We start from the raw sequence: 18599 nt of genomic DNA, 5'->3' as shown, positions 1-18599 counted from the left end.
CCTCTCTTTGGCTGGAAAAATGGCTGTGTTTTTCTGTGACTAGGTGCAGACCTAACATAATCGTTTGGTGTGTTTTCGTCATAAAGCCTTTTTGAAATCGGACACTGTGGTGGGATTAACAACAAATGTATCTTTAAAATGGTGTAAAATACTTCTATGTTTGAGGAATTTTAATTATGAGATTTCTGTTGTTTTGAATTTGGCGCCCTGCACTTTCACTGGCTCATATCGATCCTGTTAGCGGGATCTAAGCCATAAGAAGTTTTATAAGGCAAAAACGAATGTAGAGTGGGCAGTAGAGGTGAATGGGTTGAGTATTACGCAAATGTTGATCAACCCAAATTTGCGAGGTCGAATCTAATTACTTTCGCATTTTAGCAACTTTTCAACTAGTCACTACTTTTTAGCTACTTTGCAACGACTTAGCATGTTAGCTAACCCTTTTAGCGAACCCTTCCCCTAACCCTAACCTTAAACCCTTTAGCCTAACTGCTAAAGTTAACCCTAACCGATAGTCTAGCTAACGTTAGCAAGCTAGCTAATGTTTGCCCCTAACTAAAATTCATAACATATCATATGTTTAGCAAATTCATAACAAATAGTATGTTTAGCTTAACATATCGTAAGTTTAGCAAATTCCTAACATTTTGTATGTTTTGAGAATTCGTAAGCATTCATACAAATTACAATTCTTAGCATATCATAAGGAATGATTGACATCCGCAAAGGAATACATACCATATGAAACGCAACTTCGGAAAGTATTCAGACCCATTGACTTTTTCCACATTTTGTTATGTTATAGCCTTATTCTAAAATATATATTTTTTAAATCCTCATTAATCTACTGTCATGACTTCCACTGAAGTCGGTCCCTCTCCTTGTTCGGGCGGTGTTCGGCGGTCGACGTCACCGACCTTCTAGCCATCACTGATCCATTTTTCATTTTCCATTGGTTTTGTCTTGTCTTCCTTTACACCTGGTTCCAATCCCATCAATTACATGTTGTGTATATAACCCTCTGTTTCCCCTCATGTCCTTGTTGGAGATTGTTTGATTGAATGTTTGTGTAGTATGTGTGGGTTTTGTACCCACTTTTTATTATTTTTGTATTTTAGTTTTGGAGTTTTGTGAAACACTGATTAAACAACTCCGTTTATACCAAGTTCGATTCTTCTGCGCCTGACTTCTCTGCCACCAAAACGCACCCATTACATCTACACACAATACCCCATAATGACAAAGCAAAAATGGGTTTTTAGAAAGTTCAGCAAATGTATTAAAGTTAAAAAAAAGAAATACCTTTTTTACATAAGTATTTCAGACCATTTGCTGAGTTCAATTGATTGGACATGATTTGGAAAGGCACACACCTGTCTATATAAGGTCCCACAGTTGACAGTGCATGTCAGAGCAAAAACCAAGCCATGTATTAGACCTCAGGACAAGACCCAGATGCAGACAGTTTGAAATAACACATGTTTATAATGATACAGGGGGCAGGCAAATGACAAGTCAAGGGCATGCAGAGGTCAGTAATCCAGGGCAGAGTCCAGACCTCCTCTCCTTCCTACGTTCCCATAGCCGCCCATCGATCCGGATGATCGAGATCCGTTGGTAGTTCCCAGGCTGCTAGCTCGTCCTTAACTTCCTCCGACAATCCGTGCAGGAACATGTCGAACAGAGATTCCGGGTTCCAGGCTTAGCAGCCAATGTGTGGAAATCCACAGCATAGTCTGCCGCACTGCGGGAGTCTTGCTGGAGGAGCTCCCGGGAATCACCGTGATGAGGTACGCCATCTTCAAGCAGTCCGAGGGGAAGGAGGAGGGCTGCAGCTCGAAGATGAGGGAACACTGAGCGAGAAACGCCCGACAGGTTCCCGACTCTCCAGCGAAGTGTTCCGGAGGAGGTAAGCCGGGTTGCCAGGGTGGCCGGGAGAGACGCGCTGATGACAGCTGGGTTACTGAGATCAATGGCAGGTAAAGGTTAGTAATCCATGGCAGAGTGAAGAGGTACAGAACGGCAGGCAGGCTCATGGTCAGGGCAGTCAGCGGTCAGTAATCCAGAGCAGTGTCAAGAGGTACAGAACGGCAGGCAGGCTCAGGGTCAGGGCAGGCAGAATGGTCAAAAACCGTGAGAACTAGAGAACAGAAACTAAAAAGAAACAGGAGTACGGGGGAAAAATGCGGGTCGGCTTGACGAGACAAGAGGAACTGGCAATAGGCAAACAGAGAACACAGGTATAAATGCACAAGGGTTAATGGGGAAGATGGGCAACACCTGGGTGGAGACAAGCACAAAGACGGGTGAAACAGATCAGGGTGTGACACCATGAGGTCGAAGGTACTGTCCTTAGAGCTCCGAGACAGGATTGTGTCGAGGCACAGATCTGAAGGAGGGTACCAAAAACTTTATGCAACATTGAAGGTCTCCAAGAACATAGTGGCCTCCATAATTCTTAAATGGAAGAAGTTTGGAAACACCAAGACTCTTCCTAGAGCTGGCCACCCAGTCAAACTGAGCGATCGGGGGAGAAGGGCCTTGGTCAGGGAGGTGACCAAGAACCCGATGGTCACTCTGACAGAGCTCCAGAGTTATGTGGAGATGGGAGAACCTTCCAGAAGGACTACCATCTCTGCAGCACTCCACCAATCATGCCTTTATGGTAGAGTGGCCAGATGGAAGCATTTTGATATGTTTTATTGTACAGTGAGTGCTATGGATGTATTGTTACAGGGAAACTGTGTTATTTTGTTAGTTGGACGGTGGATAGTTCAAAGAGGAGCAATACAGGGGTACGCGCCTATCATTTAAATTTAGTTGATTAGATTAGTATCTGGGTGTGTTTTCCTGTCTTTAGTTTCTATTAGCAAAGTGCAAAGAAATGCTAATTCAGGTTGGGGGTGAGTTTCTGCTTGAATTTTGTTAAATGGGCAGTGAATTTGCTCATATTTTAAGAACTTGCTTCAAAACTCCTGCATCTTAGATAACATGAGTATTTTTTATCTTCCTATGACACTCCCACAATCGAATCCATTCTTTGTGCTGCAAAACTAAGCAGTAAACACACTCCTCAAGCCTCGTGAATATTTGATGAGGGGCTGTGTACTTCCAGTTATGAACAAAACAAAACACAAAAATCCAAAAATGTAATAGATTTTGTTGCTGTTTATTACATGTCCAATTTTGACACGATAAATGAGAAAAAAGGTTTATTTCAGATTTTCGTTGTTAAAATTCAGAAATGTCGTATTTTGAATCAACTTGGCAGTAGTCCCACTAAGTGCAAACTAGATGGGATGGCGTATCGCTGCAGAATGCTATGGTAGCCTTGCTGGTTAAGTGTGCCTTGAATTCTAAATAAATCACTGACAGTGTCACCAGCAAAGAATCCCCACACCATCATACCTCCTCCTCCATGCTTCACGGTGGGAACCACACATGCAGAGATCATCCATTCACCTACTCTGCGTCTCACAAAGACACAGTGGTTGGTAACAAAAACATCTAACCAAAGGACAGATTACCACCGGTCTAATGTCCATTGCTCATTTTTCTTGGCCCAAGCAAGTCTCTTCTTATTATTGGTGTCCTTTAGTAGTGGTTTCTTTGCAGCAATTTGACCATGAAGGTCTGATTTACGCAGTCTCATCTGAACAGTTGATGTTGAGATTTGTCTGTTGTTATTTGAACTCTGTGAAGCATTTATTGGGCTGCCATTTCTGAGGTTGGTTACTCTAATGAACTTATCTTCTGCAGCAGAAGTAACTCTGGGTCTTCCTTTCCTGTGGCGGTCCTCAATAGAGACAGTTTCATCATAGAGCTGGATGGTTCTTGCACTTGAAGAAACTTTCAAAGTCCTTGAAATGTTCCATATTGACTGACCTTCATGTCTTGAAGTAATGATGGACTGGCGTTTCTCTTTGCTTATTTGAGCAGTTCTTGACATAATATGGAATTCGTCTTTCACCAAACAGGGCTATCTTCTGTATACAACCCCTAACTTGTCACAACACAACCGATGGGCTCAAACTCATTAAGAAATTCCACAAATTAACTTTTAACAAGGCATACCTGTTAATTGAAATGCATTCCAGGTGACTACCTCATGAAGCTGGTTGAGAGAATACCAAGAGTTTGCAAAGCTGTCATCAAGGCAAAAGGTGGCTACTTTGAAGAATCTCAAATACAAAACATATTTTGATTTGTTTAACACTTTTTTGGTTACTACATGGTTCCATGTGTTATTTCACAGTTTTAACATCTTCACTACTATTCTACAATGTAGAAAATAGTAAAATAAAGAAAAACCCTGAATGAGTAGTTGTGTCCAAACTTTTGACTAGTACTGTATGTAAATAAGGTATTTCTGTCTTGCATTTTTTATACATTTGCAAACATTTCTAAAAACCTGTTTCTGCTTTGTCATCATGGGGTATTGCGTGTAGATTGATGAGGAACTTTTTTTATTTCATCAATTTTAGAATGAGGCCATAACGTAATAAAATGTGGAAAAAGTCAACGGGTCTGAATACTTTCCGAATGCATGACATAAATATCTTAATCTGACTCACAGGACTGTACTTGCGCACTGATTTCAGAGCTTCTGTGAAAGCCGTCATTACATTATTCATAAAAACTCCTGCTGTGTCCTCAATGTTTGTAGATTCTATAGAGATTTGATAGTCATTAGCCTTTGATATGTTCTACACAGTCCTCTTCCAAAACTAACAATATTTGGTTAGTAGAGACCCTTCTGAGTATTTCCCACCCCACTTTAAGTGAGACAGGTATTTTTACTATTTTCTACAAGTTCCTAATGTTTGGTATACTCAGTGTATTAAAGTGTATTGCATTGGGGTCTGTATGGAGGGGTTGGAGAACAAAGTGCTGCTGTGGATGTGCAACACAGCCCCCTTAAAAAATGAACCATATTTGGTTAGTAGAGACCCTACTGAGTATGTCATACCCCGCTTTAGTTGAGACCTGTAGAAAAGTTCTCTCTACAAGCCAATAAGCATTGACAGGTGTGGGTGGAAGTAAGGAGTCACCAGAGACTCATTTAAGTTTTGCAGACTCTATTGAGTAATTCTAATAACATATATTTGTATTTTATTAGAAGTGTATTTCTTTAAATATAGCCTACACAATAGCTTTCAACTTACAAAAGAAATGCTGATACAATATATAAAAAGAATTGGGTCAAATTATCCATTCATTTTTTTTAAAGACAGTTGCAGTGCTCTGAAAAACTAGAGTGCAAAAAATATCGATATTTCCTACGTTTACCATGTCTTTGCTGTGGGACTCTTATTTTGAGAAAAAAAAATCCACGATCGTGCTGCCAGCATAATATCCTGCTGCTAGGAGTACGGTAATCACACAGCGACCAAAGTTTACACTCCTCCCCAAAATGGGGTTTCGTTTTTGATTTACGTGTTGCATGACAATAGTGACATCCAATGCAGCCAAACACAATTAGGCTACATGTTGTGTACACAACCAAAAGGCTATTTATTTATTTGATCGAATTGTCAGGGATTTAAATGTGCAACTTTGTACTGAAGAGGGCAGCATTGCAGGGTTTAAAATGTAAAAAATGCCTACTGTTATATATATTTTTTATATTAGGCAATAAATTATTTGATTATGATAGATGTATTTCAATTAGGCTATACACAGGCTCAAAGGAAAATACGATAACACAGAAGATATTCACTGGAATGGCTTATCAGATGATTTTGAAAATTAACATTCAATAAAAATAAATAAATAAACATCTATATTGACTTGTTTACCACTTTACAGACACACTACTGAACGTAAATTAAACTTTGGCATCTACGAGTTTAATTAACGATGGCCATGGTCTCTGCTCCAGTGAGATAGCCTAGGCCCCCTCAAGGTGACCATGTCTGTGTATTTTGAAATATATTTATGGACAGAGGGAAGAGAGGACATTGAGAAAGACCTAACATAATAACCAAATGTAAGTTTTTATCTGATTACATCTGCAGTATGGCGTTCTTAAGAAATTATTAGGCCTATATTCCATATATTAGTCACTGATACATTCAACTATGAAATAGAGATGTGCTCATTTCCTGTGACTTAGAATGTTATATACAGGAAAAAGCATTGGACTATATTAAAGGACAAGCTGTTCTGTGAGACATATTGCAATAATTTGAGGCCTGAATATTTCAGGACCTTTGGGAGATTGAGGCAGACACATGATATATACTGCACAGACAATTCAACCCACAAGTAATTGATTCTAGCAGTGAACGTTTGAAGTATTTGGATATGACCATATAAACATACATTATTGTGCTTTAATAAAAATCTAATCAAATCTAATTTTATTAGTCACATGTGCTGAATATAACAGTGAAATGCTTACCTACGAACCCCTAACCAACAGCGCAGTTAAAAAAAAATATGGATAAGAATAAAAACTAAAAGTAACAAGTAATTAAAGAGCAGCAGTAAAATAACAATAGCGAGACTATATACGGGGGGTACCAGTACAGAGTCAATGTGCGGGGCCACCGGTTAGTTGAGGTATAGTCTGAGTAGCCATTTGGTTAGGTGTTCAGGATTTCGAAGTTGTTTAGACGCCTCTTGGACCTAGACTTGGCGCTGCAGTACTGCTTGCCGTGCGGTAGCAGAGAGAACAGTCTATGACTAGGGTGGCTGGAGCCTTTGACCATTTTTAGGGGCTTCCTCTGACACCGTCTGGTATAGAGGTCCTGGATAGCAGGAAGCTTGGCCCCGGTGATGTACTGGGCCGTTCGCCTCTGTAGTGCCTTGCGGTCGGAGGCCGAGCATTTGCCATACCAGGAACAGGTCAGGATGCTCTCGATGGTGCAGCTGTAGAACCTTTTGAAGATCTGAGGACCCATGCTAATTATTTTCAGTCTCCTGAGAGGGAATAGACCATGTTAGTTTGTTGGTGATGAAGACACCAAGGAACTTGAAGCTCTCAACCTGCTCCACTGCATCCCCGTCGATGAGAATGGGGGGTGTTCGGTCCTCCTTTTCCTATAGTCCACAATCATCTCCTTTGTCTTGATCATGTTGAGGGAGAGGTTGTAGTCCTGGCCTCTGACCTCTTCCCTATAGGCTGTCTCGTCGTTGTCGGTGATCAGGCCTACAAATGTTGTGTCATCGGCAAACTTAATGATGGTGTTGGAGTCGTGCCTGGCCGTGCAGTCATGAGTGAACAGGGAGTACAGGAGGGGACTAAGCACGCACCCCTGAGAGGCCCCTGTGTTGAGGATCAGCGTGGCGGATGTGTTGTTACCTATCCTTACCACCTGGGGGCGGCCCGTCAGGAAGTCCAGGATCCAGTTGCAGAGGGAGGTGTTTAGTCCCAGGGTCCTTAGCTTATTGATGAGTTTTGAGGGCACTATGGTGTTGAACTCTAAGCTGTAGTCAATGAATAGCATTGTCACATAGGTGTTCCTTTTGTCCAGGTAGGAAAGGGCAGTGTGGAGTGCAATAGAGATTGCATCATCTTTAGAGCTGTTGGGGTGGTATGCAAATTGGTGTGGGTCTAGGGTTTCTGGGATAATGGTGTGAGCCATGCCTTTCGAAGCACTTCATGGCAACAGACTTGAGTGCTACGGGTCAGTCGGCATTTAGGCAGGTTACATTAGTGTTCCTGGGCACAGGAACTATGGTGGTCTGCTTAAAACATGTTGGTATTACAGACTTATTAAAATAATCTAATGAAGATGTTTGCACAGTATGCCTTTTTAGTGTGTGTGATTAAGCTTGCCTTTTCCAGTCAATGCCTTTATAAATGAAGAAAATAACTGGCCTATTTACTGTTCAATTATGAAATGAACGACTTAAACAACTGGATCTCGTTGTGACCATCAGGCTGTATTTGCTATCTGAGCATACTATGTGAAAATAGGGCCCTAAGCGACTGCTGATGTTGCTTACACCTGCAGCCGGCCCAGCTCATGATGTGCATGCCACGTCCTGACCTTAGTTACTTTTTTATGTCTCTATTTTAGTTTGGTCAGGGCGTGAGTTCTATGTTTTGTGTTTCTGCACCTGACAGGACTGTTTCGTTTTCGTTCATTGTCTTTGTTATTTTGCTTTGTGTTCAGTTTAAATAAAAATAACATGAACACTTACCACGCTGCGCTTTGGTCCACACCTTCTTCATACGACGACCGTTACAGAACTACCCACCACAAACGGACCAAGTAACCAGGTAACCAGGAGCAGAGGGTTCTGGACTCCTGGACTTGGGAGGAGATATTGGCCGGTTAAGAGACCCTGGGCACAGGCTGGGGAATATCGCCGCCCCAAGGAAGAACTGGAGGCAACGAAAGCTGAGCGGTGGCGATATGAGGTAAGGCAGCGCAACAGGCACGAGAGGCAGCCCCCAAAAAACGGGGAGACGGGGAGATGGGGAGATTGGCGGAGTCAGGCGATAGACCTGAGCCAACTCCCCGTGCTTACCTGGAGAGGCGTAGTACTGGTCAGGCACCGTGTTATGCGGTGAAGCGCACGGTGTCACCAGTGCACGCTCATAGCCCGGAGCGCTATAGGCCAGTCCCCCGCAAGTGCCATGCGAGAGTGGGCATCCAGCCAGGGCATGTTGTGCCAGCTCAGCGTGTTTGGTTTCCGGTATGCCGTTTCGGCCCAGGGTATCCTGCACCGGCTCCGAGTGCTGTGTCTCCGGGGCGCTGGGAGGGTGCAGTGCGCCCTATGCCTGCGCTCCGCCCGTACTGGGCAAATGTGGGCATTGAGCCTAAGGGAGAGGTGCGAGCGGTATGCACTAGATCTCCAGTGCTCACCCACAGCTCGGTTCAACCTGTGCCTGCACTCTGGAGGGTCTGGGCTAAGGTGGTCATCCAGCCTGGAGGAGTGGTGCCAAGACTGCGCACCAGAGCTCCAGTCCTCCCCCACAGCTCGGTCCATCTGGTGCCTCCTCCACGCACCAGGCCTCCTGTAGGTCTCCCCAGCCTGGTGGGTCCTGTGGCAGCCCCATGCACCAGGCTGTCTCTCCGTCTCCTCCCTCCAGGTTCTCCCGCCTGTCTGGCGCTTCCAGGTTCTCCCTCCTGTCCGAAGCTGCCAGAGCCGCCCTCCTGTCCAGAGCTGCCAGAGCCGCCCGAGCCGCCCGTCAGTCAGGAGCTGCCAGAGCCACCCGTCAGTCAGGAGCTGCCAGAGCCGCCCTTCACTCCGGAGCTGCCAGAGTCGCCCTTCACTCCAGAGCTGCCGGAGCCACCCTTCACTCCAGAGCTGCCGGAGCCGCCCTTCACTCCAGAGCTGCCGGAGTCGCCCTTCACTCCAGAGCTGCCGGAGTCGCCCTTCACTCCAGAGCTGCCGGAGTCGCCCTTCACTCCAGAGCTGCCGGAGTCGCCCTTCACTCCAGAGCTGCCGGAGTCGCCCTTCACTCCAGAGCTGCCGGAGTCGCCCTTCACTCCAGAGCTGCCGGAGTCGCCCTTCACTCCAGAGCTGCCAGAGTTACCCTTCACTCCGGCCCCGCAGGAGTCTCTCGTACTGTCACGTTCTGACCTTAGTTCCTTTTTTATGTCTCTATTTTAGTTTGGTCAGGGCGTGAGTTGGGGTGGGCATTCTATGTTTTGTGTTTCTGCACCTAACAGGACTGTTTCGTTTTCCGTTCATTCTCTTTGTTATTTTGTTTTGTGTTCAGTTTAAATAAAAATAACATGAACACTTACCACGCTGCGCTTTGGTCCACACCTTCTTCATACGACGACCGTTACAGTGCAAGAATATCCAGCCTTGAGGGCCTGAAATACAATCATTCATCAAAATACAACATGCAAGACTGAGACATCCATAAATATATGCACCAGACACAGACTTTTGATTCAAATCAACGGCTTGCAATCCTTATTTTAAAGTGATGAAGTCCCTTTGGTCCATTGCATTAATTTGATTTTTTTATGCATGAACATTCTGTATACGGCCTACATATTTAAACCACTTATAACACAACAAATATACCCTTGGTTAGATGGGTTTTCCTCCAATAACAAAATATGTCTCTATCTGAACCTTTAATATTTGAAGCAAAATTTGAATAATATATACAAATGGATATTTCTGACGGTGATTACAATTTTATATATTCAAACACAAATTCAATATCGGTAGAGCTCCCAAGGAAATTATTCACCACTTTCAATTCAGCGAGGGATGGTAAGACACACAGGATGCAATGTTCTCTTTGCCTATTTGGCTGCAGAGCTGATTCTAATTCAAATCAATTCCCTGCCAGTGAAAGAGGAAACAGTAGGAAGGGTAGTGACCTTGGAAACGGGACAGACTTTTCCTGTCTTTGTTCCAAATTGTCTGTCTACTTGAACTTCCATAATATGACATTACAATGATAATTGCAACACCACGAGGATGGGAGCATTCAAACTACCCATCTGCTAATATTCACAACAGGGTTGAGAATAAATGTAAAATGCTTTGTAAATGAAAATAAATATTAAAGCTCCAATTTGTTTTGCATAGAGGATCTCAGCAAGATTCTTTTTGGATTGTGAAATGTACTGTATGTTACAGTTTAGTGAACAAAATCTCCATCTAGCTTTAGTCTAAAGTGATATCCCATTCCCTGTCTGGTAGCTACTTAGCACTGGTATGTACTTTCCATTGGAATGGTCCAGATAATTCCTTGGGAGAGATCGGGAGCGGAGCAAAGAAACAAAACCACTGACATGTAAACAGAGATAGGTTTCCCAGCTGCCACATTCCCGCCTGCAATAACAAGGCTTCTGTGCTTCATTTAGTAATAATAATGACACTAATGAAGATTGTCATTTGCTGTGTCAGGGAAAAAAACTGAATGATCTTGCATAAAGGAGCAAAGGGCATCCACCTAACTTGTTTTGTGTGCAAGGGCTTCTGCCTCAAGGAAAAAATACTAGGAGATTCCACCTTATTGAGGTCTTGTGGGATACTGTGTGGTTTTAGAACTCTGGGGAATTGGCCAGGGTAGTTCAGAAAAATATACTTGTTGAGGTTTGAATTACAGTAGAATGTATCAATCTGCATGTTTTTGTATTGATGTTATAACTGTGTAACTGATAAATGATTATATTTTGGTGTATTACAGGGAGAGTTCTGATGACAAATTCTCAATAGCATATCCGATTATGATTGGAGAATGTAACTACATAATTATTAATAGAAAAAATACACACAATTCTCTTCATTTTTATTTTATGTACTCTTTTTCTCTCCAATTGGTAGTTACAGTCTTGTCCCATCGCTGCAACTCCCCTACGGACTCAGGAGAAGCGAAGGTCGAGAGCCATGAGTCCTCCGGAACATGGCCTTGCCAAGCCGCGCTGCTTCTTGACACACCGCTCTCTTAACCCGGAAGCCAGCCGCACCAGTGTGTCAGAGGAAACACCATACAACTGGCGACTGAAGTTAGCGAGCATGCGCCCGGCCCACCACAGGAGTCGCTAGTGCGCGATGGGACAAGGAAATCCTGTCTGGCCAAACCCTACCCTAAAGCGGACAACATTGGGCCAATTGTACACCGCCTTATGGGTCTCCCGGTCAGCTGGGATCAAACCCAGGTCTGTAGTGACGCCTCAAGCGCTGCGATGCAGTGCCTTAGACCGCTGCGCCACTCGGTAGGCATACAATTCTGTTCTGTGATCAAACAGCTGGCAGTGATTTCCTTGACTTTTAGGAAAGGGGCCTGCAAGGTCAAATCAAGAAACATTTTATGCTTACTTACGGGCCCTTCCCAACAATGCAGAGAGACAGAAAATAGAGATGTACAGAGGTAATTGACATACAGAGGGAATTGAGGTAGATATGTACAGTACTAGTCAAAAGTTTGGATACACTCATTCAAGGAGTTTTCTTTATTTGTACTATTTTCTACATTGTAGAATAATAGTGAAGACAGCAAAACTATGAAATAACACACATGAAATAAAAAAAGTTCCTCATCAATCTACACGCAATACCCCATGATGACAAAGCAGAAACAGGTTTTTAGAAATGTTTGCAAATGTATAAAAAATGCAAGACAGAAATACCTTATTTACATACAGTACCAGTCAAAAGTTTGGACACAACTACTCATTCAGGGTTTTTCTTTATTTTACTATTTTCTACATTGTAGAATAGTAGTGAAGATGTTAAAACTGTGAAATAACACATGGAACCATGTAGTAACCAAAAAAGTGTTAAACAAATCTAAATATATTTAATATTTGAGATTCTTTAAAGTAGCCACCCTTTGCCTTGAGGAAAACTTTGCACACTCTTGGCATTCTCTCAACCAGCTTCATTAGGTCACCTGTAATGCATTTAAATTAGCAGGTGTGCCTTGTTGTGACAAGGTACATGTGGTATACAGAAGGTAGGGGTAGAAAACATTTCAGGTGACGCTGGTTGAGAGAATGCCAAGAGTGTCCAAATCTGTCATCAAGGCAAAGGTATTATTTGATAGTTTTGATGTCTTCACTATTATTCCACAATGTCGAAAATATTAAAAATAAAGAAAAACCTTTGAATGAGTAGGTGTTCCCAAACTTTTGACTGGTACTGTTCATATAACTAGGAATAAAGTGACTTGGCAACAGGATAGATCAAAAACAGTAGTAGCTGCGTATGTGATGAGTTAAGACGTTTTTACAAAAAGGGTCATTGCAGAAAGTCTGGGTAGCTATTTTATTAACTATTTAACAGACTATTTAACAGTCTTATGACTTGAGGGTAGAAGTTGTTATGGGTTCTGTTGGTTCCAGACTTGGTGCATCAATACTGCTTGCCATGCTGTAGAAGAGCGAACAGTCTATGACTTGGGTGCTGGAGTCTTTGATCATTTTTTAGAGAAATCCTCTGACATGTCCTGGTATAGAGGGTCCTAGATGGCAGGGAGCTCGGCCCCAGTGATGTACTGGGCTGTACGCACTACCCTCTGTAAGCGCTTTGCGGTCAGATGCCAAACAGTTGCCATACCAAGTGGTGATGCAGCCAGTCAAGATGCTCTCAATGGTGCAGCTGTGCAACTTTTCAAGGATCATGCCAAATCTTTTTAGCCTCCTGAAGGGGAAGAGGCATGGTGGTGCCTTCTTCACGACTGTGTTGATGAGTATGGATCATGATAGATGCTTATTGATGTGGACACCGAGGAACTTGATGCTCTTGACACATTCTACTACCGCTCCCTCAATGTGAATGGGCCATCCTCGGCCTTCCATTTCCTGTAATCCACGATCAGCTCCTTGGTCTTGCTGACGTTGAGGGAGAGGTTGTTGTCCTGGCACCACGCTGGTGGATGTGTTATTGCCTACCCTCACCACCTGGGGGCGCCCCCTTAGGAAGTCCAGTATCCAATTGCAGAGGGAGGTGTTCAGTCCCAGGGACCTTAGCTTAGTGATGAGCTTGGTGGGTTCTATGGTGTTGACCGCTGAGCTGTAGTCAATGAACAGTATTCTCACATAGGTGTTCCTCTTGTCCAGGTGATAAAGGGCAGTGTGGAGTGCAATAGTGATTGCGTCATTGTGGATCTGTTGGGACGGTATGCGAATTGGAATGGGTCAAGGGTGTCTGAGATGATGTTGTTGATGTGAGCCATGACCAGCCTTTCAAAGCATTTCATGGCTACAGATGTGAGTGCTACAGGGTGAGAGTCATTTAGGCAGTTTACCTTGGTGTTCTTGGGCACAGGGACTATGACGGTCTGTCTGCTTGAAACATGTAGATATTGAGTGGTTGTTAAATGGGAGGTATTTCATTTAAATTCTATTGATTGTCATGTAATAGTCAGCAAAGCACTCCACAACACATTTGCCAGTTGGTTTGATGTGAATTTGTTGTGCCAGCAATAAGCTCTCTGAGGACATATTTATGAACAACATATGTTTCTCAGGGAAGGACATCTAGATTAGAGCACACGTTTGAAAATGATAACAACAAATGCCATTTAGCAGACACTTTTATCCAAAGCGAATTATAGTCATGCATACATACATTTTATGTATGGGTGGTCCTGGAAATTGAACCCCACTACCCTGGCATTACAAATGCCATGCTCTACCAACTGAGCTACAAAGGATCACATGACCCTGTCATAATGATGATCCTTACAGTGAACCATCTATCCGTTTGTCTAGCTGTATATGAACTAGGTTCATGATAGATGTCCCGAAATGAACATCGTAAAGATAATAGGCTGCTTCTATATTACCTTTCTTTAAACAGCAGGGTCAAGGGTGAGCAGGTGGCATTAATGGTTTGATTGCACTGGCCTTGATCTTCTGCCTAGTCACAGGGCTCTGTTTAAACTGTATAAAGTAACACATGTCAAGCATTTGCATGGGAGAAGTTGGACATAAATGGTTAACACATGACTCATTCGTCGAGCCCTACAGCTGCATTGGCTCCAGAGTTATTGGACAAATATAATTTGCCTCAAAGCTATTCCTCAAAGCTTTTCAAATGTGGGATATGAAATAAAGAGACAGAGAGGGGATTTGCTGTAAAGAATAGTGTTCCATGTATTTCGTTCCATGTACATTTTTCCTTTACTCCTTGTTGAATCATTATGAATTTGACAACTCTTATACTGTCAGCATTAGAAATCAAAACAAGGCTCAGGGTTGCTACTTGGCTCATGTTCCCTCACAGTAAACAGCTCACAGATGTTTAACATTGATATTAACGATCTAAATTTGCCCTCTGTTGAAAAACCGAAGCTTAGCAGGGATTATGTTCTTCTCAACCAATTAGACAGCAGTACTACCATCTAATTTAGCTTGAGTGAAGTTTACAGTGAATGGTTTTTGCATAGGTCATTAGCTGTCTCAAAATACCCTGTCACCATAGCAACTTCAAGTGAGTTCTAAATTGCCATATAAAATGGATAAATTATTAATGCTGAGTGGTTTGCTTATGTGCTTTGTTCTGAACACTGTTTTCACATTTCCTCTGCATTTGGACTATAGCTATAATTCATAATTTGTTTCCTCATCACTGTCACTCCCTATGAAATGTACCACCTTGATTAAACATATTACAAAAACCTTAATTGATTCTGCATAAAGACTTCCTACAGAGGTGTGACATGACTATTGAAGTTGAGGAGGCCACTCATTTTTATCACTTGTACTTTATTGAACATACTGTATAATATACACTGAGTGTACAAAACATTAAGAACACCCTCCTAATATTTTTGTCCATAGAACAGCATTAATTTGTCAGGGCATGGACTCCTCTACAAGGCCCATGTTGACTCCAATGCTACCCACAGTATAGCTTCCGTCCCTCTCCTCGCCCCAACCTGGGCAAGAACCAGGGACCCTCTGCACACATCAACCACAGTCACTCACAAAGCATCGTTACCCATCGTGCCACAAAAGCCACGGCCCTTGCAGAGCAAGGGGAACAACTACTTCTAGGTCTCAGAGCGAGTGACGTCACCGACTGAAACACTATTAGCGCGCACCACCGCTAACTAGCTAGCCATTTCACATCACCCACATATTGTTTGCTGGATGTCCTTTGGGTGGTGGACCATTCTTGATACACATGGGAAATTGTTAAGCCTGAAAAACCCAACAGCGTTGCAGTTCTTGACACAAACCAGTGTGCCTGGCACCTACTACCATACCACATTCAAAGGCACTCAAATATTTTGTCTTGCCCATTCACCCTCTGAATGGCACACATACACAATCCATGTCTCAATTGTCTCAAGGATTAAAAAAATCCTCCTTTAACCTGTCTCCTCCCCTTCATCTACACTGATTGAAGTGGATTTAACAAGTGACATCAATAAGGGATCATATAGTTCACCTATATTCACCTGGCCAGTCTATGTCATGGAAAGAGCATGTGTTCTTAATGTTTTGTACACTCAGTGTAGAAATGAAAAGACATTGAATCTCGCCACCAGTGACCACATTTAAAGTCCAATTCAAATCCCACAACCTCCCAGTTCACCAGGACTTTGGTTCTACTACTACTGACGATCTATACACAGTATACTGTATTATATTAGCTGCCAGAGAGTAATAAAAATGCTAAATATATACAACTAAGGCAGCATTCAGAAGTCAACTTTGATGGTTCCTTTTAATTATGTTTTCACAGTAGAAGTCTTTGAGTCATCAGGGTCTTGTAAATTATCAATTTACCAGCAGCTGTAAATCAAGGCAACAACCTTCTTCAATCATTCTCCTCTTCTAGAGTTAAACACCAGATATTTGCATAATACATTATTCATTATTCCGCTAATCCCAATTTCAGATGGAGAGATAGTGTGTATGGTTGGGTAGTATTCTGTAGGTAGTTAGCAAATTCAGATTTACGCAGTGCTTTCATTCCTGATGTAATTTGCATATTATATCGCTGCAATACATCTGCAGTGATGTTAACACTTATATTCACTAGAATATGTGTTTTGTGATGCATGATTACATTCCTGTGACGCTTAATAAAATGACTCACTTGACATTATCAAACAATTCAGCTGTAATAAGGGCTGTGAATATTAAATTGCATTTTGCAGTCAATTAATTCATTATAATGGCAGCCATTCAGACCACATTTGAGAATAATTTCATCCAATGTTTATGTTATAAATGATGATAAGTAAGATGCATTTAGACGTACAACATTGACTACGGATCCTAATGGGGATGCAATGACCTGTTTGAGATGTTAGGACTACAAGGTTCTATCTGATATTTGTGTCGAAAGAGTTAGTCACATATAATAGCTATTCGTATGTCTGTGAAGTTATATATTTTTTTAAAGTACATTTTAAGTAAAAAAAAAGAAAAAAAGTTATATCTGCAATCCAATTACAATCCTGAACAAATACAGACGGACCAATCAGAACACATGTCTTTGCCATCTGTCACGTTCTGACCTTAGTTCTTTTGTTATGTCTTTGCTTAGTATGGTCAGGGCGTGAGTTGGGTGGGTTGTCTATGTTCCTTTTTCTATGATTTGGGATTTCTGTGTTTGGCCTGGTATGGTTCTCAATCAGAGGCAGCTGTCAATCGTTGTCCCTGATTGAGAACCATACTTAGGTAGCCTGGTTTCACTTTTGAGTTGTGGGTGATTATTTTCCGTGTCAGTGTTTGTTTCCACACGGGACTGTTTCGTTTGTTTCGGTTATTCACATTGTTATTTTGTAGTTTAGTGTTCATGTAAATAAAGTATCGTTATGGACACTTACCACGCTGCACATTGGTCCGATCTCTCTGTCAGAAGAAGAGGACGGGCGTTACACCATCTCCCTCTTACGTATGGTCTAGGCTAACCTAGCCAGCAATAATGACATGCAAGCAAAAAACAACACCGGCAGAAATCTTAAAGTAAATGATGTTGTCACATCGTTGTTCAGTGATGACAGTAATTCATCTGATGATCATTGTACATAGAACCTTTTGGTTGAACCCAGATAGAACCTTATGGCTCTGAAATGTCAATCTGCTACTGCACCCTCTAAAAAAACGGATTTACAAATGTCTCAGGATTTGGATACTCTGTACTTTAGGTACCATTAAAAAGTGAGTACCTTAATGGGTTATGAAAAAAATAATTCACTACAAAACAGTTCTGAGATGTGAGAACTTGGATTCTCAATATCTCAGGACTATGCTTTGCACAGATAGAACATTATAGACCCAAGGTCACATGTTGGTGAAAATGTGGCTGGAGCGTGTCCATGTTGACTTCCAAGGGTGGATTTAACAGAGAAATATAGTGAGATGGATTTATATGATTAAGAAAAGGAAATGCAAGCAGAAGTAATGTATAATCGTATTATTTAGGGTAGGAAATGGTAGATAAAGTTGTTTGAATCTGTGTACTGATGTAATGTCAACCAAGGTTAAACACCTGTACAAGGAGCACAACCTAAACACAATCTAAAATGGCAAAACATAATTCAACTTGATTGTGAGTGGGTTTGTGTTTGTATGTTGAAGGACTTGGTAAAAATGGATAACACACAGATGTAGCAATGTACTTTGGTGGTGGATGAGACCATAGAAATATAACTAATTATATTTCTATAGATGAGACCACCCCCCTTACCCCAGTGCAAAACATGTTTAGCACTTGGAAAATGCTAGCTATATCAATCCAATTCATCATGCTGCCCCCAAAGCAAAGGATGGGGAATGTGAGACTGTATGCACAGGTCTTATATGATCAAGTAAGAAATGCTAGACCACCTCATAATGAAGCTCTTATGTGCTAAACTTAGCCTGCAACGCTATTCAGGTCTCCTGTTACCTGTTCTGAATGCATCTTACTGACCCATGCCATTGTCATTTAATTATGCAAGCACAAAGCCAAGTCTATGGTTACAGCTGGAACGTGTGTGGAGGAACAAATTTGCCTGATGGATTTTTAATGATAGTCCTAAACTAAAACAGGCGCCCATTGTAAAGAGATATCTAATCAGCCGTGCATTTATAAATGAGGCTGTGTGGAGAGGGAGATACTTATAAACCAAACTCCAATATAAACCTATTCTCACAGAGGAGACCTGTCAAATGCTATAATTTGACATTCATCACAATGCATGTAAACACAGTACTATCACTATC

The sequence above is a fragment of the Oncorhynchus nerka genome, linkage group LG10 (assembly GCF_034236695.1).
Source record: "Oncorhynchus nerka isolate Pitt River linkage group LG10, Oner_Uvic_2.0, whole genome shotgun sequence".
NCBI classification, from domain to species: Eukaryota; Metazoa; Chordata; class Actinopteri; order Salmoniformes; family Salmonidae; genus Oncorhynchus; species Oncorhynchus nerka.
The sequence above is the reverse complement of the archived record's forward strand: the minus strand, read 5'-3'. Positions refer to the sequence as shown.